The sequence below is a fragment of the Canis lupus genome, chromosome 19 (assembly GCF_003254725.2).
Source record: "Canis lupus dingo isolate Sandy chromosome 19, ASM325472v2, whole genome shotgun sequence".
NCBI classification, from domain to species: Eukaryota; Metazoa; Chordata; class Mammalia; order Carnivora; family Canidae; genus Canis; species Canis lupus.
Window position 1 is genome coordinate 22,380,860 of NC_064261.1, and position 27,925 is coordinate 22,408,784.

The following is a 27,925-nucleotide window of genomic DNA, read 5'->3' on the forward strand; positions in this document are numbered from 1 at the left end:
GGCATAGTAGGTTTACTTAATCACTCATACACAGCTAGTTAACTATCAAGTCATTCTGAATACGCAACAAATCAATCTGAGGACTGATAGAACAAACTGCACAACTGCAGGGAGAGAAGAAACCACATTGAGGAAGGTAGAGATTGTGGAGACATGGTTTTGGGGAGAAATGGATCATGGGTGCTGTGAAGGCAGGGAGCCCTGGTCAAGAAGGGCAAGAGAGAGTGGAGTGCACAGGGATACACACCAAGAGAACACTTCCCTAAAGCCATTGGCTGGGGAAACAAGAGGAGCTGATTTTTATCAGTGTTTGCAATCAGTGGTGTTGAAAGAATAGAATTTTAGAGGTTGGTGGGCTTGGCTGGGATAGAGCTCTGAGGTCATTGCCTTACTCCTGGAGACAAGATGGGCCAGCAATCCCAGGGCAGATGATACCATCTTATGATCACCTAAGGTGCACAGGGCACCATTATTCACTCTTCCTGGAGTTCATCTATGTGAGGTGTCACTTGCAGAGAGGTCTCTCTTGGGACAAAAGAGCCAACGAGCTCCATTTCCCTTACCTGCCCTTTAGCATAGGTTCAGAGACATCTACTGAGGGGCAGCTAATTCAGACCCTGGTTGTTAGCATGTTTTGTCCAAATACCACATCTCTGAGCCCTTCTCAGTCAAACCTGCATCAACCTCAGGATGGCAAGACTCTCTCCCAAAAGATCAGTGCAGATTCCCACCACACCAGGTCCCTACAGTTTGGAGCTGAAATAGAGTCCAAACTTCCCTGTGCTGCTCCTAGAAGGCAAGCAAAGTCCCACATTGGGCCCTGAGGGGAGCCTGCTTCTCCCTCTGTCTGTGTCTCTGCCTCTGTGTGTGTGTGTGTGTGTGTGTCTCATGAATAAATAAATAAAATATTTTAAAAAAAGAAGTGATATATATATAAGAAGTGATATATATATATATATATATAAAAGAAGTGATATATATATATCAGAATATTACTCAGCCATAAAAAAGAATGAAATCTTGCCATTTGCAATGACATAGATGGAGCCAGAGAGTATTGTATTAAGTGAGATAAGTCAGAGAAAGATAAACACAATATGCTCTCACTTATATGTATAAATTAAGAAATGTAACAAATGAACATAATGGGGATTGAAAGGGAGAGGCAAACCAGGAAACAGACTCTAAACTAAGGGTTATCAGAAGGGAGGTGGGTGGGGATATGGGTTAACTAGGTGATGGGGATTAGGATGAGCACTGGGTGTTGTATCGAAGTGTTGAATCACTAAATTGTACACCTGAAACTAATACTACACTATATGTTAACTAATTGGAGTTTAAATAAAAACTTTAAGAGAATGCATGGAAATAAATGAAAATGGAAACACAATGATCCATATCCTCTGGAATGTACCAAATGGGGTTCTAAGAGGAAAATTTATAGGAATATAGGCCCAACTCAAGAAGCAAGAAAAATCTCAAATAACCCAACTTTACACCTAAAACACCTAGAAAAAAGAACAGTAAAGCAAGCCTAAAACCATGAAAAGGGAGGAAACAAGAAAGATTAGAGCAGAAATAAATAATACAGAAACTGAAAAAACAAACAGACATGAAACTAGGAACTGGTTCTTTGAAAAAATAAATAAAATTAATAAACCTCTAGCCATATATATCAAGGAAAAAAAAGAGAAAGGACACAAATAAATAAAACCATAAATAAATGAGAAATAACAACTGACACCATAGGAAAACAAACAATTTTAAGTGAAAATTATAAAAAAAAACTATATGCCAACAACCTGAACAATGTAGGAGAAATGGATAAATTCTCAGAAACATATAAACCACCAAAACTGGGGCACCTGGGTGGCTCAGTGGTTGAGCATCTGCTTTTGGCTCAGGTCATGATCTGGGGGTCCTGGGATCAAGTCCCACATCAGGCTCCTCACAGAGAGTCTGCTACTCCCTCTGTCTATGTCTCTGCCTCTCTCTCCATGTCTCTCATGAATAAATAAATAAAACTTAAAAAAATAAATAAACCACCAAAACTGAAACAGGAAGAAATAAAAAATTGGAACAGACTGATAATCAGTAAAGCAATTGAATCAATAAAAAAAAAAAAAAAAAAACTCCCAAGAATCAATAGTCCAGGACCAGATAGCTTTATAGGTGAATTCTACAAAACATTTAATGAAGAATTCATGCCTATTCTCAAACTATTTCAAAAAATAGGAAAGGAAGAAAAATTTCCAAATCCATTCTGAGCCCAGAATTACCCTGATTCCAAAATCAGACAAAGCTTCCACTCAAAAAGAGAACTACAGTACAATATCCCTGATGAACATAGATGCAAAAATCCTCAATAAAATTCTAACAGACTCAGTTCAACAGTATGTTAAAAAAGTAACGTACCATCTTATTCCCAATCTCTCAGGACACTGATCTTTGTTACACTCAAAGGAAGAGAAAAAAAAGATAGTGGAGTTAATAGGAACTGAAGCACAAAATGGGTATAGAATTCACAGAAGCCAGTAGAGAGTAAGGCCAAGCAATGATAAGGCAAAATTAGCTGTTCTCCAATCAAAATAAAATAAAATAAAATAAAATAAAATAAAATAAAATACTGATTTCTAAGGTAGGAGTCCTTGGCTTAGTTTGCAAATTAGACATACCTAGTGAGCTAAAAAAACCCCACCACCACCAAAAACAAAACAACATAAAACAAAAATACCCAAACAAAAAAACACCCTGATGCTTATGCTCTACTTATAAAGGACAAAGATTCAGTTGATCTGGCTTGTGGCTCAGTGACGGATATTTTTGCAAAGCTGTGGCAGTAATGCTTATGTACAGTCAGGGCTGAGAAATCCTGTTTTAAGTGTTTTCTGTACCTTGGGCTTTTCAAATGGATTTGGAATAAACTAACTATAGATGAGGATCAATGCAGGAAATCTGGAGAAGACATGGTTGACTAGAAAGAAGGGAGATAAAATTGGAAAGAGCAGGGCAGGAAAATGGTAGCCAACAGAAAAAAGGATCAAGCCACAGCTGGGCCTGCTCTGTGGACACACACTAATGTTCCAGGCCAATATAAACAGCAGAAATAGACACCAACCTTGTCTCCTGAAAGTTCTCCTTTTCTGGTTCCACCTCTCCTCTCAGGACTCTCTCACTCTGGTTTGTGTCTTGTTCCTGGCCACTCAGGATAACCCTGATTCGAGCTTAACTCCATACCTGATCTTAACATGCTTCTCATATCGACCAGACATGAGGGGTTCATTTCCCCACCGCATCCCCACCTACAGGAGCAAATTAGGCACTGGGTATAGTTTGCATAATGCATTTGTGGGGGGAAAACTGTGTGCTTTTGGTGGGTGCAAAATATTAAGAAAAAGTATTAAGGGACGCCTGGGTGGCTCAGCAGTTGAGTGTTTGCCTCTGGCTCAGGGCATGATCCAGGAGTCCTGGGATTGAATCCCACATCAGGCTCCCTGCAGTGAGCCTGTTTCTCCCTCTGCCTGTGTCTCTGCCTCTCTCTTTGTGTCTCTCATGAGTAAATAAATAAAATCTTTTTTAAAAAAAACTTAAAATGAGTGAAGCTGCCAGTTCTTTCTCTTACCCACCTGATATGGCTAGGGAAGGCAAAAAGTCAATATAGGATCAGCTTCTGAATCTCATAACAACTAAAGGGCACATATGCAATCATTTTCACTCATTTACTCCCTTGCCCCAGGAGTGTTCAAGGAACTACTGTGTTCCAGGCACATCACTACACGCTGATGACTCAGTGCCAGTGGACCAGACTCACATGGAACTTGTACTGGAGAAGCTGAGAGACATGTGATTCCTAGTTCTGTGAAGAACTGGAGGCTGAGAAAGTACAGAATATTATGGAGAAAAGTCTCCAAAACACAACTATCAGGCAATTTAATATTTATCAGGAATCAGACAGACCCTAAGACCATTCAATAAAAAGAAATCTTCATAGGGGCACCTGGATGGTTCAGTGGTTGAGTGTCTGCCTTTGGCTCAGGGCGTGATCCCAGGGTCCTCAGATCTAGTCCTACACCGAGCTTCCCGCAGGAAGCCTTCTCCCTCTGCCTATGTCTCTGCCTTTCTCTGTGTGTCTCTCATGAATAAATAAATAAAGTCTTTTTAAAAAAGAAATATTAATAAATTATCATATATATACATATATATGTATATTTTATATATAAGAAAATTCTATTCAGAGAGAATGTGGCCCAAGGTATCCCAAAAAGTTAGGAAGTTTTAAACCCATCATGCTTCCACTCTATCAAAAGATTTCTCTTGTGGTTCAGCTTCTGGGATCATTCCACTCAGTAGTTCTTAATCTGCCCCTGTTCTCCAGACACCATTCCATTTCAGCAGGTGGGAAGTACAGCAAAGCAGCGTTTGTGAGGTCAACTTCCTGATTTTATCCAGTTTGTACTAAGTTTTTTTTTTTTTTTTTTTTTTAATGATAGTCACAGAGAGAGAGAGAGAGAGGCAGAGGCACAGGCAGAGGGAGAAGCAGGCTCCATGCACCAGGAGCCCGACGTGGGACTCGATCCCGGGTGTCCAGGATCGCGCCCTGGGCCAAAGGCAGGCGCTAAACCACTGCGCCACCCAGGGATCCCCTGTACTAAGTTTTATAGCTTCACCTATACCACAGCTCATCATGGGTACCACCAGACAGGACAGGGTGTCTGGAATTTTATAACCATTATTAGAAAAGAGTTCTGAGTTCATTCACCCTTGAAGAGATTGAGTGAATGGAGGCTGTGAAAATGTGAGGGCAAGCAAGTGTCAAATCTCCATGACCTTTGATAGATCTGGACAGGAACAGAAGTGACGGGCAGCACTTTGGGTAGTGCCTGCATACAAGGAACATTCACCCTAGATCTTGAAGTCTTCACTGCAGAGCTCACAAATACCCACCCACCAACCAGTTTTATAACCAAGTCAACCAGCTTCACACAGACATTAAAGGTCTGGAAACAAATTTAGGGCAGTCTAATTCCAAAAGGCCTGCTCTTCCACTAGCCAGCCCATTTCATTTATATTGAAATATTAGGAACTTTATATGAAATTCCCCCAAATAGCTTGCATATTAAAAAATAAAATCTGGAGAAGGCAATGCTTAGCTTAAATTTTTGAATTCCTGACTTTGTTGAAATTATATGCTGTTTATTATTATTCTAGACATTTATTTTTCTGTCATTGGAAGACAGATTCCTAAACATTACCATTATCTATCTATCTATCTATCTATCTATCTATCTATCTATAAACTACAAGATAATCATCATTCAACACAGACTCCTCCAATTATTCATGCCTTGGTTAGACCATAAAGGATTGTTTGGCCTGATCAGCTATTCACAGCCTCCAGTCAATTAGCTGAGTAATCTCTGCTTGTCTTACTCTGTTAGTGTTCTACACAGAGCCAGAGGAAAGTACTCCAGGAAAGACACTCTGGCTACTTTTGCATTCATATGGCAGCCAGCAGAGCTTTGTTAATAAAATTTGCAGCATTCTAACTCCCCTAACCTTTCAAAGTTCATCTGTGATAGATCTATGCTATCTATGCTCTTGCTCAACTCAAGCCAGGGGGACAATTTGGTCTGCATTTCATTTTTCTAAAAATTAACACTTCATTAGAGCAAGGAAAGCTTCTTTCTATATTGCTGTGGAAAATGAGAGTTCAAGGAAATTACTAACAGGTCACAAAATCACTGGAGTATTATGAGTCCTGGATTGCAGTCCATGCAGTGTCTGATGTATCCAATCTCCCACAAGTTCCTCCAAGAAATGATAATGACATTATTTTAGATAAAGATGTTAGATGTTCAGAGTCCCACACAAAATTATTTCATGTCTAAAGAAAAATGAAGAATTAGAAAATATTCATTGTAGAATTCATTTTCCTTTCTAATCCCAAACCTACTTGTTAGTTTAAGGCAGTTGTGTAGGAAAAACTCACTGCTTTCCTTTGCTCACCTGTAACACTTCTGACACTATTAGTGTCAGTTTGTTTCTACATCAACCAATTCTCTGACACAAAGTGGATATCCTACAATTCAATTCAGTTATTATACTATCTACCCTGCATTAGCATTATATTTCACAAATTAAAGGCTTAGTTCCATCCTATTTCAGATGGCAATCACAAATCCCAACTAGCCTTAGTACTTCTGACAGACCAACTGTAAATCAAGTTTCCCATGATATTATATAGGATACAGATAAACAGCCTGATAAAGAGATACACAGGACAAGGTATGGGAAAGGGCTACAGAACTTCTATGCCCCCTTTGGGCATGCCAATCTTGCAGCACATCCATGTGTTCAGCAACTCAGAAGCTCCATGAACTCTGTATTTTTGAATTTGTATGGAAGTTTCATCACACAGGTATAATCAATCATTAACTCAATCTTCTGTTCCTCTCTCCTTCATAGAGGATGAGGAGGTGGGGTTGAAGTTTCTAAACTTCTACCCATGGCTTGATCTTTCTGGTAACTGAAGCTATTCAGGAATCTACCTCATTAAAAAAAATCACCTCATTTTAAAAAGAGAAAAGAATGAAGAAGTGAAGAAAAAGAAAGAAGAAGAAGAAGAAGAAGAAGAAGAAGAAGAAGAAGAAGAAGAAGAAGAAGAAGAAGAAGAAGAAGAAGAAGAAGAAGAAGAAGAAGAAGAAGAAGAAGAAGAAGAAGAAGGAGGAGGAGGAGGAGGAGGAGGAGGAGGAGAGGAGGAGAGGGAAAGAGGAGAAGGAGAAGGAGGAGGAGGAAGAGGGAGGAGAAAGTGATGATGACAAAACTGCTATCACTCAGGAAATTCCAAGAGATCCAAGATCTCTGTCAGAAATTAGAATTACAGAACAAGTGTTAGAACAAAAGATGTGCTTGGAACTCTAATCATTTAGAAAATCCCAAAGATTTCAGAAACTCTGCCAGGAACTGGGAGCAGACCTACATACGTATACACACATGTACTGTATAATTATACAGTGGTGTTTCTCAAAGTATGATTGCTGACTTTGTAATCTAATTATTTACTCTAGTTTTAAGAGTCTTGTAGGAAATAATGAGGATAATGACATACATATATATTATTATATATATTAACATACATGACCATATTTATGTGTATATAAATATATGTTAATTATAACAAAGTTTATAACACTTAAATATACAAAAATAGAGAAATGTTTTAAAATAGAAGCTTAAGGACCTTGAAAAATTTGCCCTTCTATAAAAGCAATGAAAAAGATGGAAAAAACTGATTAAAAGAAACATTTTCAAGAGTTCTGGAAAGTCAACCAAAGACTTACAGCAACCCAAGTAGGATAAGAAAAGAAGTTGCATCTTGCTAGCATTTTAAAGTACACCATTCCTATTACACATTCCGAGCTCTGTGGTAACCTTGGAAATTACAACCTTTATTCCTAGTACAACAAGGAGCAGAAGGAACTTTATTTTCACAGAATTCTTTTTCTTTTCTTTTCTTGTCTTGTCTTGTCTTTTCTTGTCTTTTCCTTTCTTGTTTCCTTCTGTCTTGCTTTTTGATCTGTCTAGTGGTTTTCTGGAAGATCTGACTTGAAAAGCTTTATTTTTGTTTGTCATCCAATGTTAAAAGCATTTTCCTGAGGGACAGTGACATTTGTTGAAATATTCACTGTCAAAAGTTTTAGGTATGGCTAAATGAAATAATGGCTAATAGTCAAGGTAAACAATTGACTAAACAAAAATCCAACCAACAAAGAAAAGCTAAGGTCTGAGATGTATGTAAGGCATTGAAAAACTCCAACAAATGCCTGGAAGTGTAGAATGCACATGTAGACTCATACATATGTCCAAGAACATGAAAATTCCTTAATTTCTCACCTCTGGATGATCTTGAAGCTCTGCATATATAGGATGTAAAAGTTAAGACAAGATTTAGACGTGCAGATGTTAAAAGTATACCCCCCAAAACACACTGAGTGTCCTGGAAAAGACACAGAGATATACTGGCTTTAGTCGTGTAAGGATATTTCTGTCCAATCTAACCAAGTAGACACTTTAGTGACTACACACACACACAAATACAGACTATACAGAATTAGTTAAGGAAATCATTAGATAAATACCAATAACTATAACAAGCAGCAACACAACAAACTCTGGGAAGGGAAGAGAATATTATTATTATTTTTAAAGATTTTATTTATTTATTCATGAGAGACACAGATAGAGAGAGAGGCAGAGACACAGGCAGAGGGAGAAGCAGGCTCCATGCAGGGAGCCTGACATGGGACTCGATCCTAGGTCTCCAGAATCACACCCTGGGCTGAAGGCAGCACTAAATCGCTGAGCCACCCAGGCTGCCCGAGAATATTATTTCCAAAGTTGTCATGTTATATTATTTGAAATTTCACTCTTAAATAACAACAAAATTTCAGGACATGAAAAGAAATTTAAAAGTATAACAAAAATCAATCAACTGAGACAATCCCTGAAGAAAATCAAATATTGGATTTACTGCACAAATAGTTTAAATAATCTACTGAAAATATGTTCAGATAACTCAATGAAACCATGTCTAAAGAAATAAAGAAAATAATTAGAATAAGATTTCACTAAGCAATAAAGAGAATTATGAAAGGGAACCGAATTCTGGATTTGAAAATGACAATACATGAAGTGAAAAATTTAGTTGAGGGGTCCAACAACATATTAAAACAGATAGAAGAAAGAAGCAGCAAATTTGAGTAAAGGTGAATTGAGATTATCCAGTCTAATTAATAGAAAATACATACATATGTACACACATACATACATACATACAAACCCAAAGAGATATGTGGGACACCATCAAGCATACCAACATATGATAGAATCAAGCAACTAGAGGAGGGGAAAAGAGAAAACACTATCTAGGTAAATTATGTTTAGAGTTACCTAAAGTTCATAAAAAGAATTAATCTCCACAACCAAGAAGCTTAATGAACTCTAAGTATAATAAATTCAGATTCATACCTGGATGATTATAATCAAACAATAGAAATCCAAAGATAGAGTCTCTTGGAAGTAGTAAGAGAGAAAGAATTTAGGTACAAGAAGTCCTCAGTAAGATTCATAGCTGACATACTACCAGAAAGCATGGAGACAAAAAGAGAGTGAAATAGTATATTTAAAGTATTGAAAAAAAAAATAAAACCTGTCAACCAGGAATTCTATATACAGCAAAACTATTCTAAAAAGTGTTAAAAATTAAGACATTTCCATAAATACAAAAACTGAGTTTTTTCTAGCAGACCTGCCCTATAAGAAATACTAATGGGAGTTTTTCAGGATGAAATGAAAGAAGACTAAATAGTAGCTCATATAAGGGAATGAAGAGGATTGGCAAAGGTAACCACATTAAAAAAAAAAACTATAAACTTTGTTGTTGCTGACAACACTATTTTTCCCATATGATTTAAAGATTAACCACATAAATAATAATTACAAATCTAAGTTGATGGATACAAAATGTATAGTTATAATTTGCAACAATAATGGAAAAGAATGGGAGAAGGAAACTGTACAGAAGAAGCACTTTTGTATATTATTGACATCTAACTGGTAATGACTTGAACTAGACTATTAGAAATTAATATAATAATTACAATACCCAGGGCAACTAAGAAAGTAAAAATAAATTGTAAAATAAATGACAAGGGAATTAAATGATATACTAGAAAATATCTATTTAAGTTATAAGAAGGCAGTAATAGAGGTAAAAACAGACCTCAGGTATATAGAAAGCAAAAACCAAATGCAGACTTGAATGCCAGTTTATCAACAGCGGTATTAAATGTAAATGACTAAGTTGTCCGATTTTTAATTTTTAAAAAACATATTACAGTTGTATATGTAACATACATATATGCTATCTATAAGAAATTGACTTTATTTTTTAAAAAAAGTTGGTTGCAAGTAAAATGGTGAAAAAATATAAACCAGGCAAGCAACAGTCAAAACAAGTTGGAGTCTCTCTACTACTGTTAGACAAAAATGACTTTAGGAAAAAATGTGAATGTCAACAGAGAAGGAGATCTTATAATCATAAAAGTGTTAATTCATCATGGAGACATAATAATTTTCTTAGGAGAAGAATGGGGCAGGAGAATACGGAGAGAGAGAAAGTCTTAAGCAGGCTCCACACTCTGCATTGGGCTCCATCTCCTAACCCTGAGACCATGACCTGAGCTGAAATCAAGTCAGATGCTTAATCAAGTGAGTTCCCCACCCCAGGTGCCTATGAAGACATAATAACTTTTAACATATGTGCTTCTATAAACAGAGCACCAAAATTAGATTGTGGTAATGGTTGTATAATACCAAGAATATACTAAAAAAATGAGTTATACATTTAAATGGATAATTGTATGTTGTAAATTGAATCTCAATAAACCTCTTTTTAAAAATGTGCCTGGACATCAAAAAGAGAAAATAAAAGATAATTTTCATCAATGTCTTTACTGTTTGGGATATAACTTGATAGGTAGCAGGATTAAACACTGGATTGCACAAAGACAGCTGAAGGCAAAAGCTCAACCACTGAGCCACCCAAGAGTACCCACTTTAAACCTCATTTTAATGATAAAAGCTAAGGAAAAAAAAAAAAAAAGCCTATCCATTTAAAGCCACAAAAGCACCCAGGGTGTGAATAATCAATATCCAAGAGAAGGGAAACACATCAACACCTCAAATTTACCCCTATTTTACTCTAGGTCATTTGCAAATTTTCAGCCAAACAGAAAGCAATTTGCTATGTCTTTCCACAGTCTGACTGGGATAGAGAGCCATGAATTGGAGTTCAGAGCTACCAACATAGCCAGGATGTCAGGGCCCTAGCAAATCTGATCTAAGTACCCATTTCAATAATTTCAAAAACCAAAAGAAAAAGAAAAAAGCAAATAAAATGGGAGAAAGAAAATAATAAAGATGAGAGAAGAAATTTATGAAAAGGAAAACAAGTAAAAAACCAACAAACAAAAAGACCAAAAAAGCATAAAGGTACTTCTAAAAAAAAGAAAAAAAAAAACTAATAAAGCTGCTAAATTTATTTTTTTTTAAGATTTTATTTATTTATTTGAGAGAGAACTAGAACATGAGCAGAGAGGATGGGCAGAGGGAGAGGGAGAAGCAGACTCCCTGACGAGCATGAAGCCTGATATGGAACTTGATCCCAGGACCATGACCTGAGCCAAGGGCAAATTCTTAACCACCCCGATGCCCCAAGGTAAATTTCTAAAGACAGAAAGACAGACAGGGAAGTGAAAGAGAAATAACGAAGAAAGAGTGACCAAAATTAGGAATTAATAATGACAACATCATTAGAGATTCTGTAGACACAAAAAACAGTTAGAAGGCATTATGAAAAAATTTGCACCAAAGCTTTAAAACTTCAGATGAAGTGGATAAATGCATTAAAAATAGGCTTACCAATGGTGGCCAAGAAGAAATAGAAAATGTGAATATTTCTGTATGCATTAAATAAATTAAATCAATAATTTAAAAAAATTCTATAAAGAAAATTTAAGCACAGATGGCTAAATGGTAAATTCTTCTGAATACTTAAGGAAAAGATATCAGTTTTACACAAACTCTATGGGAAAAGGGAAAAGGATGAACTACTTTGTGAGGTGATTTTTGAAGCCAAACTCAATTTATACAGTCATCAAAACCTAAATATCAAAGTCTGACAAAGACATTAGAAAGACAAATTATAGATTAACTTCTCACTAACATATATGAGCAGAGATGCAAAAATATTAGAATATGCACAAGCTGAATCTAATAACATAAAAATATATAATATATATTATAATATATATAATTCACATTTCTTCACATTCACATTTCTTAACATTAAGAAAATAGTTAATGTAGCTCACCACATTTATAGAAAAAAAGGAGAAAAAAATATGATCATTTTAAAGACTACAGAAAAGAATCTTATAAAATTCAACACCCATTTATAATTAACAAGAACAATAATAAACCTAATACAGAAATTATACTTATGGATGAAATATTAAAAAATTTACCCCTGATATAAGGCACAAGACAATGTCCATTTCTATTCAACAACTGTATTGTCCTAGGCAGTATAATAATGGAAGACAAATAAAAGGTGCAAGAATTGGAAAGGAAAATAAATATCATTATTTGAATATGATACAGTTGTGTAGACAGAGAATCCAAAAAGATATGTATGTAGATTACTTGAATTAATAAGCAAATTTAGCACCTGTATAAATTAGGCATATTTAGCAAATATTTGCTTCTTCTGCATACCTCATTGGGAGAGCGTGATTCACTGATGTTGAACATAGTTATAACTTACTTTGGATAATGGAACATGGGCAGAAGTGAGATTATGCTTAGGCTTTCAGGGTTTCACATGTTTCTATTCAGCCTTCTAAGAGTTTTCCTCTTCCTCCTTAAGGAAAAAAAACACAAAACACATAATAGGTTGTGTCTCCCCATCCAAGCATGGAGACACAAGTGTGCCCCACAATAAGACAGAGGAGAGCTGTTCCAAACAATTTACAGATTCTTATCCAAAAAGCAGATAAGATTGGTCTTATCCAAGACCAATCTCAGCTAATTGTAAATCACACAACTCCATGCAGAACTTTGCCAATTTATCTGTTGCCAATGAACTTTGGGGTGATTTTTAATGCAGTATTCTTCTGGAGTAGCAGATTATTACAAAATGATGTTGGATACAATGTCAATATGTAACATTCCATTGCAATTCTATATGCTAACAGAGAACAATTCAAAAAGGACAACTTAAAAGATGATACCATTTATAAAAGCATAGAACTCAAATTCTTAGGAATAAATTTAATGAAAGATGTGTGAGATCTCTACAAAGAAAACTAAAAACACTGAGAGAAAAAGGTAAAGAAGAGCTAAATACATGGGTAATAAGCAATGTTCATATATTAGAAAACTCAACATTAAAAAATGTAAGTTTTCATTCATACTATTTTATAGACTTGTCAATGAAATGCCAAACTGTCATCTGATTCAAAATTTATATGAAATTACAAAAATGAAAATACTGATAAAAAAGAGACAGTTTTCAGGAAGAACAAAATGAGAGGCCTTACACTGCATTATCCCAAGGCTTTTAGTAATCTACAGTAATAAAAGCAATGCAGTATTAGTGCAATGACAACACATAGATGAGCAGAGCAAACCTACACATACAGAAAGAGTACAAAAACAGATGTAGTCACACATAATCACCCCAATTAATGACAAAGGTAGTAATGCAAGACAGTGGGGAATTATGATCCTTTCAGATGGATCCATTAAATATTCAAATGGAAAATAACAAATGTTTACCTACTTTACATCAAGAACAAAAGTTAATTGCTGATGGGTCACATACCTGTATATGACAGGTAAATCCATAAAGATTATATAAGGAAATATGGGAAAATATTTAAGGAACAAGAAAAATTTTCTTAAACAGGACAAAATAAATCCCTAACCACAAAGGAAAAGATTGATAAATAATACATTAAAATAAAGGACTTTTTTTTTTTTAGAATTTACATGGTAGAAATGTATTTTATATACAGATTGTTTTCCTGTTTCTAACAAAGATTATCTTTAGCTTTAATATAAAAAGGTCAGTCTTGAATCAAATATATATTAAATTTACTAAATATTCTCTAGAAAGCTTTGGTGTTTCTCTGCATATAGAAGAAAATATAAACATTTAAATTTTTACTCTGCTCTTCTATTGATATTTAGTTATTAGTTGTCAACAATTCAGAAATTTGGTGACATTTTCTTTTTAAAAGAAAAGTGTAAAGATGATCTTTGTGTTTATTGTATTTTAATATCAAGATGTAAATAATAACTGGGAAATTTTAAAAGTTACATTTATCTTGCTTACATATATTATAGATAAACACATATACATATAACAAAAATTGTCATTAAAGAAACAGAAAGGCTAGATTTTTCTCTGATAAATCAGAACAAATCTTGAGGTCTCACATCCGAGCCCTAAAGATGAATACTGCTGCATCTCTGTAGCGATAATCCAGGTGACAGATGACCATGTACTGTGCAACTGTGTCTATGAGCAGACATAGTTGCAAATATACTGAGCTATCAAAAATGATTTTGAAAATATAGTATTTTACTTAGAGTTTTCTTTTACAGTGCAATTTAAGCATACTGAAATCAAATACATGATTTTAAAGGATAACTTTTTTTTCCTTTGTATATTTTTTTTATTGGAGTTCAATTTGCCAACATACAGCATGACACCAGTGCTCATCCCATCAAGTGTCCCCCTCAGTGCCCGGCACCCAGTCACCCCATCCCCTTGCCCATCTCCCCTTCCATTATCCCTTAATTATTTCCCAGAGTTAGGTTGTCTTTTATGTTTTGTCAACCTCTCTGATATTTCGCACTCATTTTCTCTCCTTTCCCCTTTATTCTCTTTCAATATTTTTTATATTCCCCGAATGAATGAGACCATATAATGACTATGTTTCTCCAATTGACTTACTTCACTCATCATAATACCATCCAGTTCTATCCATGTTGAAGCAAATGGTGGGTATTCTAATGGCTGAGTAATATTCCATTGTATATATAGACCACATTTTCTTTATCCATTCATCTTTCGATGGACACCGAGGCTCCTTCCACAGTTTGGCTATTGTGGACATTGCTGCTAGAAACATCGGGGTGCAGGTGTCCCAGCGTTTCATTGCATTTGTATCTTTGGGGTAAATCCCCAGCAGTGCAATTGCTGGATCATAGGGCAGGTCTATTTTTAACTCTGAGGAACCTCCACACATTTTTCCAGAGTGGCTGCACCAGTTCACATTCCCACCAACAGTGCAGGAGGGTTCCTCTTTCTCCACATTCTCTCCAACATTTGTGGTTTCCTGTCTAGTTAATTTTCCCCATTCTCACTGGTGCGAGGTGGTATCTCATTGTGGTTTTGATTTGTATTTCCCTGATGGCCAGTGATGCGGAGCATTTTCTCATGTGCATGTTGGCCATGTCTATGTCTTCCTCTGTGAGATTTCTGTTCATGTCTTTTGCCCATTTCATGATTGGATTGTTTGTTTCTTTGGTGTTGAGTTTAATAAGGTCTTTGTAGATCTTCGATACTAGGCCTTTATCTGACAGGTCACTTGCAAATATCTTCTCCCATTCTGTAGGTTGTCTTTTAGTTTTGTTGACTGTTTGTTTTCATGTGCAGAAGTTTTTTATCTTGATTAATGTCCCAATAGTTCATTTTTGCTTTTGTTTCCCTTGCCGTCATGGATGAATCTTGCAAGAAGTTGCTGTGGCCAAGTTCAAAATGGGTGTTGCCTGTGTTCTCCTCTAGGATTTTGATAGAATCTTGTCTCACATTTAGATCTTTCATCCATTTTGAGTTTATCTTTGTGTATGGTGCAAGAGAATGGTCTAGTTTCATTCTTCTGCATGTGGATGTCCAATTTTCCCAGCACCATTTATTGAAGAGACTGTCCTTTTTCCAATGGATAGTCTTTCCTGCTTTGTCGAATATTAGTTGACCATAAAGTTGAGGGCCCATTTTTGGGTTCTCTATTCTGTTCCATTGATCTATGTGTCTGCTTTTGTGGCAGTACGATACTGTCTTGATAATCACAGCTTTGTAGTACAACTTGAAATCTGGCATTGTGATGCCCCCAGCTCTGGTTTTCTTTTTCAATATTCCCCTGACTATTCAGGTCTTTTCTTTTCTTTTTTATAAATTTATTTTTCTTGGTGTTCAATTTGCCAACATATAGAATAACACCCAGTGCTCATCCTGTCAAGTGCCCCCCTCAGTGCCCCTCACTGAGTCACCCCACCCCCCGCCCACCTCCCTTTGCACCACCCTTTGTTCGTTGCCCAGGGTTAGGAGTCTCTCATGTTCTGTCTCCCTCTCTGATATTTCCCACTCATTTTTCTACTTTCCTATTTATTCCCTTTCACTATTTTTTATATTGCCCAAATGAATGAGACCATATAATGTTTGTCCTTCTCCGACTGACTTACTTCACTCATCATAATACCCTCCAGTTCGATCCACGTTGAAGCAAATGGTGGGTATTTGTCATTTCTAATGGCTGAGGAATATTCCATTGTATACATAAACCACATCTTCTTTATCCATTCATCTTTGGATTGACACCGAGGTTCCTTCCACAGTTTGGCTATTGTGGACATTGCTGCTAGAAACATTGGGAGGTGGGGCAAGATGGTGGAAAAGTGGGGTCCCCAAGTCACCTGTCCCCACCAAATTACCTAGATAACCTTCAAATCATCCTGAAAATCTACGAATTCGGCCTGAGATTTAAAGAGAGAACAGCTGGAATGCTACAGTGAGAAGAGTTCACGCTTCTATTAAGGTAGGAGGACTGGGGAAAAAAAGAAATAGAGAAACAAAAGGCATCCAAAGGGGAGGGTGACTGGGTGACTGGCACTGAGGGGGCACTTGATGGGATGAGCACTGGGTTTTATGCTATATGTTGGCAAATTGAACTCCAGTTAAAAAAAATAAGTAAAAAAAAAAAGAAATATCCTGAAAACAACAACACCACCACCACCAACAACAACTTTGGGTCCCACCTCTGGATCTCCAGAGGATAGAAGAACTAGAGGTTGAATCAAGCACCCAGGGCCAATGATTTAATCAATTGTCCCTATGTAATGAACCTTCTGGCCTGTAGAGAGTAAGCAAGCTCCCGCCCTTTCCCCGGTCTTCCATCTGGCTGTTCCTGAGTTATGTCTTTTTATAATAAATCAGTAATTTTTTGGAAAAAAATTCTCCCATCAATTTTCTTTTCTACTGAGTAGTCAATGTCATTTTATTTTATTTTTATTTTTTTAAAGATTTATTTATTTATTCATTCAGGGAGAGAGAGAGAGAGAGAGAGTTACAGGCAAAGAAAGTGGGCTCCATGCAGGAAGCCCAACGCAGAACTGGATCCGGGGTCTCCAGGATCACACCCTGGGCTGCAGGTGGCGCTAAACCGCTGCGCCATGGGGGCTGCCCATTTTATTTTATTTTTTAAATGGAAGTTTTGGTGCACCTGGGCAACTCAGCTGGTTAAGTATTCTCCTGATTTTGGCTCAGGTCATGATCTCAAGGTTGTGAGATCAAATTCTGTATTGGGGTCTATGATAGGCATGCTGTCTGCTTAAGAGTCTCTATCTCCCTCTTTCTCTATGCCTCCTCCCATCTCTCTCTCTTTCTACCCCCCCCCCCCCCCAAAAATGGAAGCTTTAACACCCTTGGTACTAAGATATTTGTTTTAGTGGGAACAAAGATTTAGTAAGCACCAGTTTGTACAAAGATCTATGTCATTGAATCCATCAGATAAAAGGTCAAGATGAAGAGATAAGTAATATGTGAGAGGTCACAGAACGTTTAAAGAGCAAAGCAAAGGGTTACATTAAGCCCTGAATGATTTCAAAGCCCATACTCTTTTTGTTTCTTCATCTCCACTTAAAGAAGAAAATAAGGCCCCTTATTTGAAGTTTCCAGAGATTGTTTCTCCTGCCAGACCTTTGATCTAGCAGGAACATAGAGGTTAAATAAAATCCAGAACTGTTCTCCTCTTTTTGTTATGTGTTTTAGGACAGTCTGAAAGAGGTGAGGCAGGGATGCCTGGGTGGTTCAGTGGTTGAGAGTCTGCCTTCAGCTCATGGTGTGATCCTAGGTATGGGTATCAAGTCTCACACTGGTTCCCCACAGAGAGCCTGCTTCTCCCTCTGCCTATGTCTCTGTCTCTCTCTTTCATGAATAAATAAATATAATCTTAAAAAAAAAGAGGTGAGGCAGACTCACACAAGCTGTCCCAGTGAGCTCTCTGTTCCCACAACCTAGGGAAGTACATCATTTGTCAAGCCAAATGACATTGAAAGAAAGAAAAATGTCTGCTCAGCTATATTAGAATGACTGCCTGGAATCCTTCAACTTACAGTGTAGGTTGGAAACCATACGTTAAGACTGACTTTCTCCTACATTGCTTGTGTGGCCTTGTACAAGGCACCCAAATTTCTGGGCTTCAGTTTCTTCATCTCTAACCCGAAAAGTCAAACTAATTGGTGTTCTTCGTTTCCCTAGGTGACACTTTCATATGGAAAGAGAGTAAAATATTCTCCCACCCACTCTCATCTCCTAGGGACAGAGATGAGGTCGTCATTCAGAAAGGATAGAATCTCTTGGTGAGGAAATGGTCAAGTATCTTCCCTTCGCTAAATGAAGCTCAGCACCCAGAATTTTTCCAGAGAGGAGACCAAGCCAGAGGTGCCCAATTAGGATCTAGTTTGTCTGAAAATTGAAGTTCCCTTTGAGGTGGAGTGAGGAAGTATGCAAGTGGCAGGAATTTGCTATCTACTAGCTGGCTTCATGGATTTTTTTTTTTTTCCTGAAGTATGATGACATGGTTGTTCAGAGGGAGGTTTTAGAATCAGACCCGAGTTCAGGTCATGGATCCAGCATACCTGCTTCATGTAACTTCTGCTAGTCTCAACTGTCAGAGAATTGGATAAGTCTCACAGTGTTGATTGGGATAATGAACTAAAGCCTCTGCTTAGTATCTGTTACATGTTCTGCCTCCAGTGCATGCTGCATTCTCTGCTCCTGAAGACTTTCCCTGGGTTTACTGCCTTCTGGTTTATGCACCCATTGCTGCCTCTCTGGTTTTGCACTGTTTCTGTTTGGACACGTGTTGGAATGAATACTTTCTCCTATCATATAAAGTAGATGTTCTCAACCCAGACTGCATCTTAGAACCACCAGAGGATCTGTTAATAAGTACAGAAACCTGGGCTCTACCTCCAGAAGTTCTGATTTAATTGGTCTAGCACTGGGGCCCTGCTATGTCTGAAGGTTTGTGTTCCCCAGAACTAATGTTGAAGCCCTAACTCCCAATGTGATGGTATTAGGAAGTGGGGCCGTTGGGAGGTAATTAGATTAAGATGAGGTCATGAGGGTAGAGCCATCACAATGAAACTAGTATCCTTATAAGAAGAGGAAAATACCTTAGGGTTCTCTCTCTCTCTCTCTCTCTCTCTCTCTCTCTCCCTCTCTCTCTTTCTCTCTCCTTTCTCTGCTCTGTAAAGACACAGCAAGCAGACAGACCTGAAATGAAAGCAGGCTCTCCCTGGATACTGGATTTGCCACACCTTGATCTTGGACCTCCCAAACTCCAGAACTGTGAAAAAGAAATGTTTGTTGTTTAAGTTACCCAGTCTGTGGTATTCTCTCAAAGCAACCTGAACTGATTAGGAAAGGCCCTGATGATTTCATTGTGCAGCCACACTGCAATAGGAACCAACTTTAAGCCTTCTAAGGTTCCTTCTGGGAAGGTAAATGACTGAATCTGTGCAGCCTCAGTGTTTACCTGTGTGACATGAATTTGCTTAATTGATCTTAGTGATTTTGTGTCACTGCTAGAGGACTGGCAATAGGGAGCCATACTGAATGGGGCCAGAAAAAGAGGTGACATACATAGAATTTATCAGCTTGTAGGAAAGGACAATGAATTTCACCCTGCTCAGGGCAAAAAGCACCAGTAGCAATTATATAACTTTCTTTTCTAATTTAACTCATTGGTTATCTTGGACCTACAAAGAAGCCACTGCACTGGCTTTGCAGTAAACATCTACATTTTTTGTGCTTTTTTGTTTGTTTTTGTTTTGTTTTGTTTTTGTTTTTTTTCCTAATCTTTGCAAGCATTAGCCTAGAAGGTAGACATTTAAATCCCTGTGCATGGGCAGCTTGGGTGGCTCAGCAGTTTAGCGCCACCTTCAGCCCAGGGCCTGATCCTGGAGTCTCGGGATCCAGTCCCATGTCGGGCTCCCTGCATGGAGCCTGCTTCTCCTTCTGCCGGTGTCTCTGCCTCTCTCTCTCTATCTGTGTGTGTGTGTGTGTGTGTGTGTGTGTCTCATGAATAAATAAATAAAATCTTTAAATAAAATAAAATAAGTCCCTGTTCAGAAAGATGAATTAAATTGTTGAAGATTCTTTGGGTAGAAGTTCTGAAGTAAGTGTTCAAAAACAGGTCTGTTTAGTTTCAAAATTGTATGATGTTCTAATCACAGAAGAGGAAAACCAAATCTTTGAGACTTGGTATATTATATAAAGAAATACAAACATTATCTGAAAGTAGTAATACCAGAGGCTTGGAGTCACATTTTCAATTTTCTCTGCAAGTGTGAGAGCACTTACAAAACGCTCATATTCAGGATTTACAAAGTTTTCTTTGCTTTTGGTACGAATAACTACAAATTGTTTCTGCATATTTAAACATATGCCTAGGATTTCACTCATCCTGAATGTGGTATGTTTCAAGATCTATTTCATGTCCTACTTTCTGAAAGAAGTCTCTGTTTATCCTTTCACTAATTTATGTTCTTTCATTAATTTATAGATTTTAGTGATGGCAGACTGCATACACCGACGGACAATAGCCAGACCATATTTGAAAATAGAACTCTAATACACAACCTCTGCAGTAAGTAGTTCAGAGCACTCAGAACTTGATTAGTAACTTACAATTTCCCTATTTTTTTGGCCCCGCCTCAAGCTCAGGACCAACCAATCCCATAGGATGCCCTGCTTCTGGTTAGCCCACCTGATCTTCCTCATGGCAGCAGTCTCTAGTCAGAGGACATTTGAAGCCTTCCCTCTTTCTGCTATAAAGTGTCATTGAGTTTCTTCCAGTTGCAAGTGGTGGAAGCTGACTCCCTTGCTTTGTTACAAGCTCTGAATAAATATTCAGTTCCCTTGTGAGTGGTCTTCTTCACTTTCAACAATGGTTTCAAAGAACCACAGCAACAATGTTAATAATACAGGAGATCTTAGTACACTCTAGAACTTGTATTTTCTCATCTTGATTCTTAGCATCCTCTTGAGTGGCCAGAAGCCTGACTGGACAAGGAGAAGGGTTAGGAAATACAGCCTACTGTATCTGGAAGCTTCTGTGGCAACCCAATGTTATTGTCTGAAAAATTGATGGAAAGAGAGTGAGTTAAACTTGAATAGCCAGCTAGCACTGATACTCACTAATTGTGAACTTACACTTCTGAGCATCCATCTACCCACCTATTCAACAGGGAAAAGAATGGCTTACTCCATAGGTCTGTTGGGAAGAATCAACACAGTCAAAAAATCAGGTGGCCATCAGCATGCTTGCTACAGTAGGTGCTTAAACAACACTATTCCTCCATAGTTTTCCTTCCCTTCCTAGATATATCTATGTAAACAGCCACCTGATAAGAGCTTGCTTTGTTATCATTTATTAATTTCAAATTGAAGAGTGACTTGCTATTCATGTGGCTCTTGTAATGTAATATAAGGCTATTATACTCTATATTATACATTATACTGTAATGTAATGTAATGTAATGTAATGTAATACTAAAGGGTATTAATGTTTATTAACACAATTTATTTACCCAAGACTTTTTTTTCTACAAGACAATTGGTTAGATGTTCAAGAAGCACTGTGATATCTAAACCATGCTCCTTGTTTGTTCATGTAAGCGAGAAAAACTTTTCCCTTCTTTGCTTCTAGCTTCTTTGGCTGGTCTAATAATTAAATTGACATAAGACCAATTGACAAGAGAAAAAAAAGCAAATAAAATTTTCTATGCTCCAAAGATCTGAGGCTCTCAGGCAATCAAACAGTTGAGGCTTATCTGCCACTCTGAGCTGAGGAGAAGGGAGAAAGGTGTGGGGTTCTTGGCCATCAAAGGGGAGGACCACAGTTCACTGGAAAATGAGGAGAGCAAATGTCTGGTAAACAAATGTTTGCCCTGCTATGCAGAGAAATTGCTCTGATGTAAAAAAAATACCTCTGATAATAAATCTTTTCCTGATACAGTCTCACTATAAAATTATTTTAGCTAGTTAAGGGGAAGGTAAGGGAATCACACACAAAACACACACACACACACACACACACACACACACACACACAAATAAAAACCTATTCCTGAGTCTCTTGGGACTTGACTATCTTCAGTTCAAAATAATCCATATGCCCTAGTGGCACATTTTGGGTCTGCATATTCTGCTCTCCTTCACTCACAACTTTCTTGGGGAGAAGAGTCATCAACCAAACAAATAAAGTAGATGATATCATAGGTAGGCTCAGCTCATGACAAAGGTAATGAGTGTTACTGTGGTTCACAGGAAGAGACACACATTTGTGTTGTGACCTAACACTGATGTGTGGCCAGGATGGAGCTTCTTCTGGATGTTAAAGCACACACAGACTTGGCTAAAAACTACAAGTCATTGTGAAAATAATGCATGGTTGCTATATATATCCAATGAAATTTTGGAAGACACAAAAAGTGAACAAAAATCATCCATAATCCACATTTTAGAGAAAATCACTGATAATATTTTAATGTATTTACTCTTAGTCTTTATTTGCTATATATAACTTAAAAATTATGTGTTAAACACTTAGAATTTTTTAAATGCAAACATAAATTTTAAGAATGCATGGTATATACAAAATAAACACAAATTTTATGAATAAATACACATATATGTGATTTCAGTATGATTTTTTCAAATAATTTATGATAGGCATTTCTTTATAGTATCAGAAACTTTTATACTTAGAAATTGAACAGATGTGCAATATTCTTCAAAGTGTATGAAATCTTCTGTTATTGATGACATCAAGTTATTAAGTCATATGCGTCTTTTTCTATTATTTATTCTATTTCCATGTTTTCAATATTTTGAATAAGGCTGGTAAATAAGGTAACAATGTGGATCTTTGCACAAAAACTATTCCTCTTGGGAAACTGGGTGGCTCAGTCCATTGAGCATCAAACTCTTGGTTTCAACTCAGGTGATGATCTCAGAATTGTGAGATCAAGCCCTGTGTCAGGCTCCATTCTCAGCAGAGTCTGCTCGAGATTATTTTTCCCTCTCCCTCTGCCCATCCTCCTGGTCATGTGCTCTCTATCTCTTGTGTATGCATGAGATTAAATAATAAATGAATGAATAAATAAATAAATAAATAAACTAACTTTTTAAGAAAACACTATTTCTCTGAAGTTTGAATGACATCTTTAGATTACCCAAATGTGGGATCCCTTGCTGAAAGGGCAAAAGCATCTTCAAAGTGCTCCGTATATATTGGGAAATGTTTTCCACAGGGTCAGGCACACCCTGTCTCACTGCAGAGTTTCAAGAGAAGGGTACCACAAAAGAGAGGGGAGGCCACCCTGATGCAGAAACACCATAAGTGAGTGAATGAGTTTCTCAGGGAGAGGAGGTGGGGTCACCAGCAAGACCTAACATATATAGGCAACTGATGAATTATTGAAAACTACATCTGAAACTAATGATGAACTATATGTTGGGTAACTGAATTTAAATAAAAACAAAAACAAAATAAAACAAACAAACAAAAGACCTAACACAGTTCTTGGGAGTGAGCATTGGACTGATAATTATTTGATGAATACATGAAAGTTGCAAAGCTGAAGAACTGTTGATATGTTGGGAAAGGTAGAATGGACTATTCTTTTGGAAGTCTTTGAACAATATTGTTGGAGGAGTTTGTAGTAAATTGTAATATGTCTTGCATACCAGAGTGAGGGTTTGGAATTTAAATCCATGAACCAAAGAGAGCCACGAAAGAATTTTGCAAGGGAACGATATGACAAGTGTAATGAATTTTGAAAATAACCCTCAGGGAAGCTGTGAGAGGGTTCAAAAAGGCCAACAGCAAGCCAACAAACCTCTGGTTTGAGCTTGTATGACTCAAGATTCTTCCTTAGGCTACTTCAGTGACCTAAATATAAAGTCAGAATATCTGTGATGGGGATGGAAAAGAGGTTGTGAAGAAATAAACCTGGAATTGATAACTTATTGGACATGGGAGGAAGAATGGAAGGAGCCTCAGCAACCTCTACTGGAGAAGAGGATTCTTCCTGGAGGAATGGGGAGCCTCAGAAGCAAGTTGGTTTGGAATACAGTGAGTGTGATATATTGATGTTAGTGGACAGTTGTTGGCATCTGTATTTCAATAGAGACTGGAAACAGACCCAAGGATTTGGGGATCATCTATGGAAGAGCAATAGGTGAGTATCCAGAAAATTACAAACTGCTTGATAATGGATGCAGTAGAGTTGAAGTCTAATTAAATTTGGGGAATTTTTTTTTCAGGTCAAAGGGAAACAAAAAGAAGTATAAAATCATAGGAAGTTTGCACAACTGATTATCATGAGGATAGTGACTTTGAACAGGAGACTTATATTTGCTGCTCATACGGGTTAAAGATATCCATCATAAAAGGAAAGAGTAATGAACCTAAAAACAGACAAAAAGTCTTTCTCTTACTGCAGCATCCCAAATTATAAGCCACACATTCCATTATGGTTTTTCAATCAGCACCCACAGCTGCCAGGCCAAACAGGCTGGAGGACGGGAAGGGAAGCTTCCTCCAGGATCACTAATGATCTGCGGAGCCTAGGAGAATCCATCTAATCAGCAAATAGTCTGTAAATCTGAGAGGGAAACAGAGACCAAAGGACTAAAGCACCAAGAAATCAGAAGGGCTCAGAGGAAAAATAGAAATATGGGTCCTTGCCAGGGTGTTTAGCAACCATGCCAGACTGTTGCAGCAATTAAGCACCTGTAAGACCTTACTGTGGGTGTCATTGTGATGATTCTTCAGAGGAGCATAGAGCACCACCTCCTGTGGATGGTGTGGAGACAACCTTGGTACCACACGAATATTGCTGCAACTACATCTGTGCACATACTCTCAGCTTCCTAATCTGGCCTCAGGAGGCCTGTTCAGCTCCCTTGGGTGGTCACCACCTTAACAGATGCTCTGACAGTGGATGAATACAGGGAACTGCAGAACACCCATGTCCAATCCAGGTGAATACAGTGTGTCCTCATAATAAAAAAGGCAATTACAAAAAAACACACATGGCCGAAAAAAACATGAATGTGCTGATGGCAGGGAGGGCCTTTCAGGGAGTCTAGGGCAAGTCAGAGCAGGGACAATAGTAGGCAATGTACTAAGACTTGCTTGGACCCAGGCCCCCCACCAGCCACTTCACATATATCACCTCAATTGCTTATCACAACAGCTTCACTCTCCCCTTGAAGGTGGAGATCCTGAAATATTAAATAGATGGCCAGAGTGTGGGACCTGAGAGTCCAGAACATCGACCCTCAGCACTCTTCTGGCCATTGCCTGTGGCTCTTTCTCTGTGTCCCAGGCTGTGGTACAGCCTGGCATAGAACTCAATCTCTAGTAATATTCGAATTTATGGTTTAAAGTTAACATAAAGTGTCAGGAGACTTGGCCTTAGCTGAGACATTACCCCTTACTCACTCTGTGGTCTTGGAATGAATGTTCACTGTGCCCCTCATGACACTGGGGGCAGGAGAAGGAATCCTAGTGGGAGGAAAGAGCTTGACATCTGGTTCAAAGATGTATAACATGGTTGAGCCTCCACTCCTGTGCCCTCCACTCCTGTGGCCTGACCCCCTAGGTCTGGCACTGCTTCAGTCTGGACATGGAATTAGAATGCCCACCTTCTGGAGCAGTGATAGGGATGAAATGTGAAATATACACACAAGTGCTTTACTAACTCTCAAGGACTACCCAAGGGTGAGGTGATTATGTTTCAGAACGGGTAATATGTTTCTCATACATCTCATCTTGAGCATGTGTACATGCATGGGCTCCATCCAAAGATGGTACTGTGGGGGAGCTGAACACTCATTCTAATGACAGTCTGTCCTTGGGCCTTCCTGAAGTGTATAGGCCAACCAGGAAGTGAGGCCTCTGAGCTCAGCTAAATTCCCAAAGGGTAAAAAGCCAGAGGCATAACAGTGGAAGACATGAAAGCACTGTAAGCTGGAGGGAGAAGGAATAAGAAAATATCAGAAAGGGAGCTAGAACATGAGAGACTCCTAACCCTGGGAAACGAACAAGGGGTGGTAGAAAGGGAGGAGGGCAGGGGGTGGGGGTGACTGGATGACAGGCACTGAGGGGGGCACTTGATGGGATGAGCACTGGGTGTTATTCTATATGTTGGCAAATTGAACACCAATAAAAAAAAAAACTCAGCAAAGAGATATTAATCTATTTGAATGTATAATCAAGATTCTTGATGTTTGAAAATGAAAATTTTGTCTTTTGAAACAATTTTTAGCAGCCCTTCCCTTATGGGCAGATATAAGCAAGATTCACAGATACTCATCAAAAGTTTTGGTTTGGGTTTTCCCTAAAAGATTTTTGAAAAACTGCAATCACTCGTCTTTATCAATTGAGAAGGGGAATTTTTTTTTTACTCTATGTTTAAATAATTGCAACAGATATAATTCCATATGCATTGCAAATATTGTCATTTTATTTTATTTATTTATTTATTTATTTTTTTATTTTTTTATTTTTTTAATATTTTTTTTAAATTTTATTTATTTATTTACGATAGTCACAGAGAGAGAGAGAGAGGCAGAGACACAGACAGAGAGAGAAGCGGGCTCCATGCACCGGGAGCCCGACGTGGGATTCGATCCCGGGTCTCCAGGATCATGCCCTGAGCCAAAGGCAGGTGCCAAACTGCTGCGCCACCCAGGGATCCAAATATTGTCATTTTAAAATAAAATTGTTATGTCACACTTGAAGAAGAAGAAGAAGAAGAAGAAGAAGAAGAAGAAGAAGAAGAAGAAGAAGAAGAAGAAGAAGAAGAAGAAGGTGGAGGAGGAAGAGGAGGAGGAGGAGGAGGAGGAGGAGGAGGAGGAGGAGCCAGGCTCTGGAGATAGCTATGCTGACACAGATCTCTGCCACCTCCTTGACCATGCCCAACAAATGACCAAGTGACCTAAACTCTGGGCAGTCTTTCTTCACTGGCACATGGGGTGACAGTATCTTTATTGCAGGCTCACATCAAAATTATTTTGGATAATATCTCTAAATTCCTGACACAACATGGAGCCACATAATAAACCATGGGTGATAATACCAGGAAGAATGTTCTGAGGCTTTCAATCTTCCCACCAAAGTCCCTTTCAGACAGTAGTCAGCCCCTACTGACCCCTAGGGACTCTACCTCATCTTTTCCTATGTCAGACTTGCCCTTGGGTTAGAGTTCAAAAGGGAAGAAAGATGGTAACAGGTAGGTTACTGACCAACAGGTAGGTTTATTCCTTCAGGATACCCTCAAAGCCAAATTAAAACACACTGAAGGAAATATGTTTCATTCCTAGATAACTACACCTCCTATTTGACCAAATATCACAGTGTACAGTTTAGGCAGTTACTCAGTGACCAGACCTGGGCTGTTGAGAGAATGATGTGAAATTATGTAATTGAAAGCATTTCTTACCAGTGCTCAATGACTTTATTCAAATTTGAACAACAATGAGCTCTTTACAGATGAATTGACTAATGAGAAGGTTACATGAAGGAAGCAGTGACTAACGTACTGTGTAATTTTTTTGTTTTTATTAATATATTTATTCATTAACTGTGCATTCATTCATAGGGTTTTCAGATTAAATTTCTATAAATGATTAACCCTTTTTACAAATTTAAATTCCCTCATATATTTGTACTATATTTACAAATTGAGTATGTCATCAGAGAGACACAAAAGTCTCCTCAAGGATACATAACAAATTTGGAATGAATCAGAACATGGACATTAGTACATGCCAACCTTAGAAAGCAACTTCTTCCATTTTTTTTAATTGCACATGAGATAATGGAAACTCAGAGTAATTTGCCCAAGGTGACATAACCAACAAATGACAGGGCCAGAATTCAAACTCAGATGGTGTCAAGCATTGAGTACTCTGCCTCTGAGTCAAGGCTGCCTGGAG

General features: G+C 37.8%; 1 long non-coding RNA gene across 1 annotated transcript in view; it reads right to left on the minus strand.

Moving 5' to 3' along the window:
• The window catches only part of LOC112652442 (uncharacterized), a 72,129-nt gene extending 64,710 nt beyond the window's left edge, over window positions 1-7,419 (minus strand). Inside the window, exon 1 of the long non-coding RNA XR_003131461.3 lies at window positions 7,341-7,419. This is a non-coding gene — a long non-coding RNA (uncharacterized LOC112652442). The remainder of the gene's footprint in view (window positions 1-7,340) is intronic.
• Between the last annotated feature and the right edge of the window lie 20,506 nt (window positions 7,420-27,925).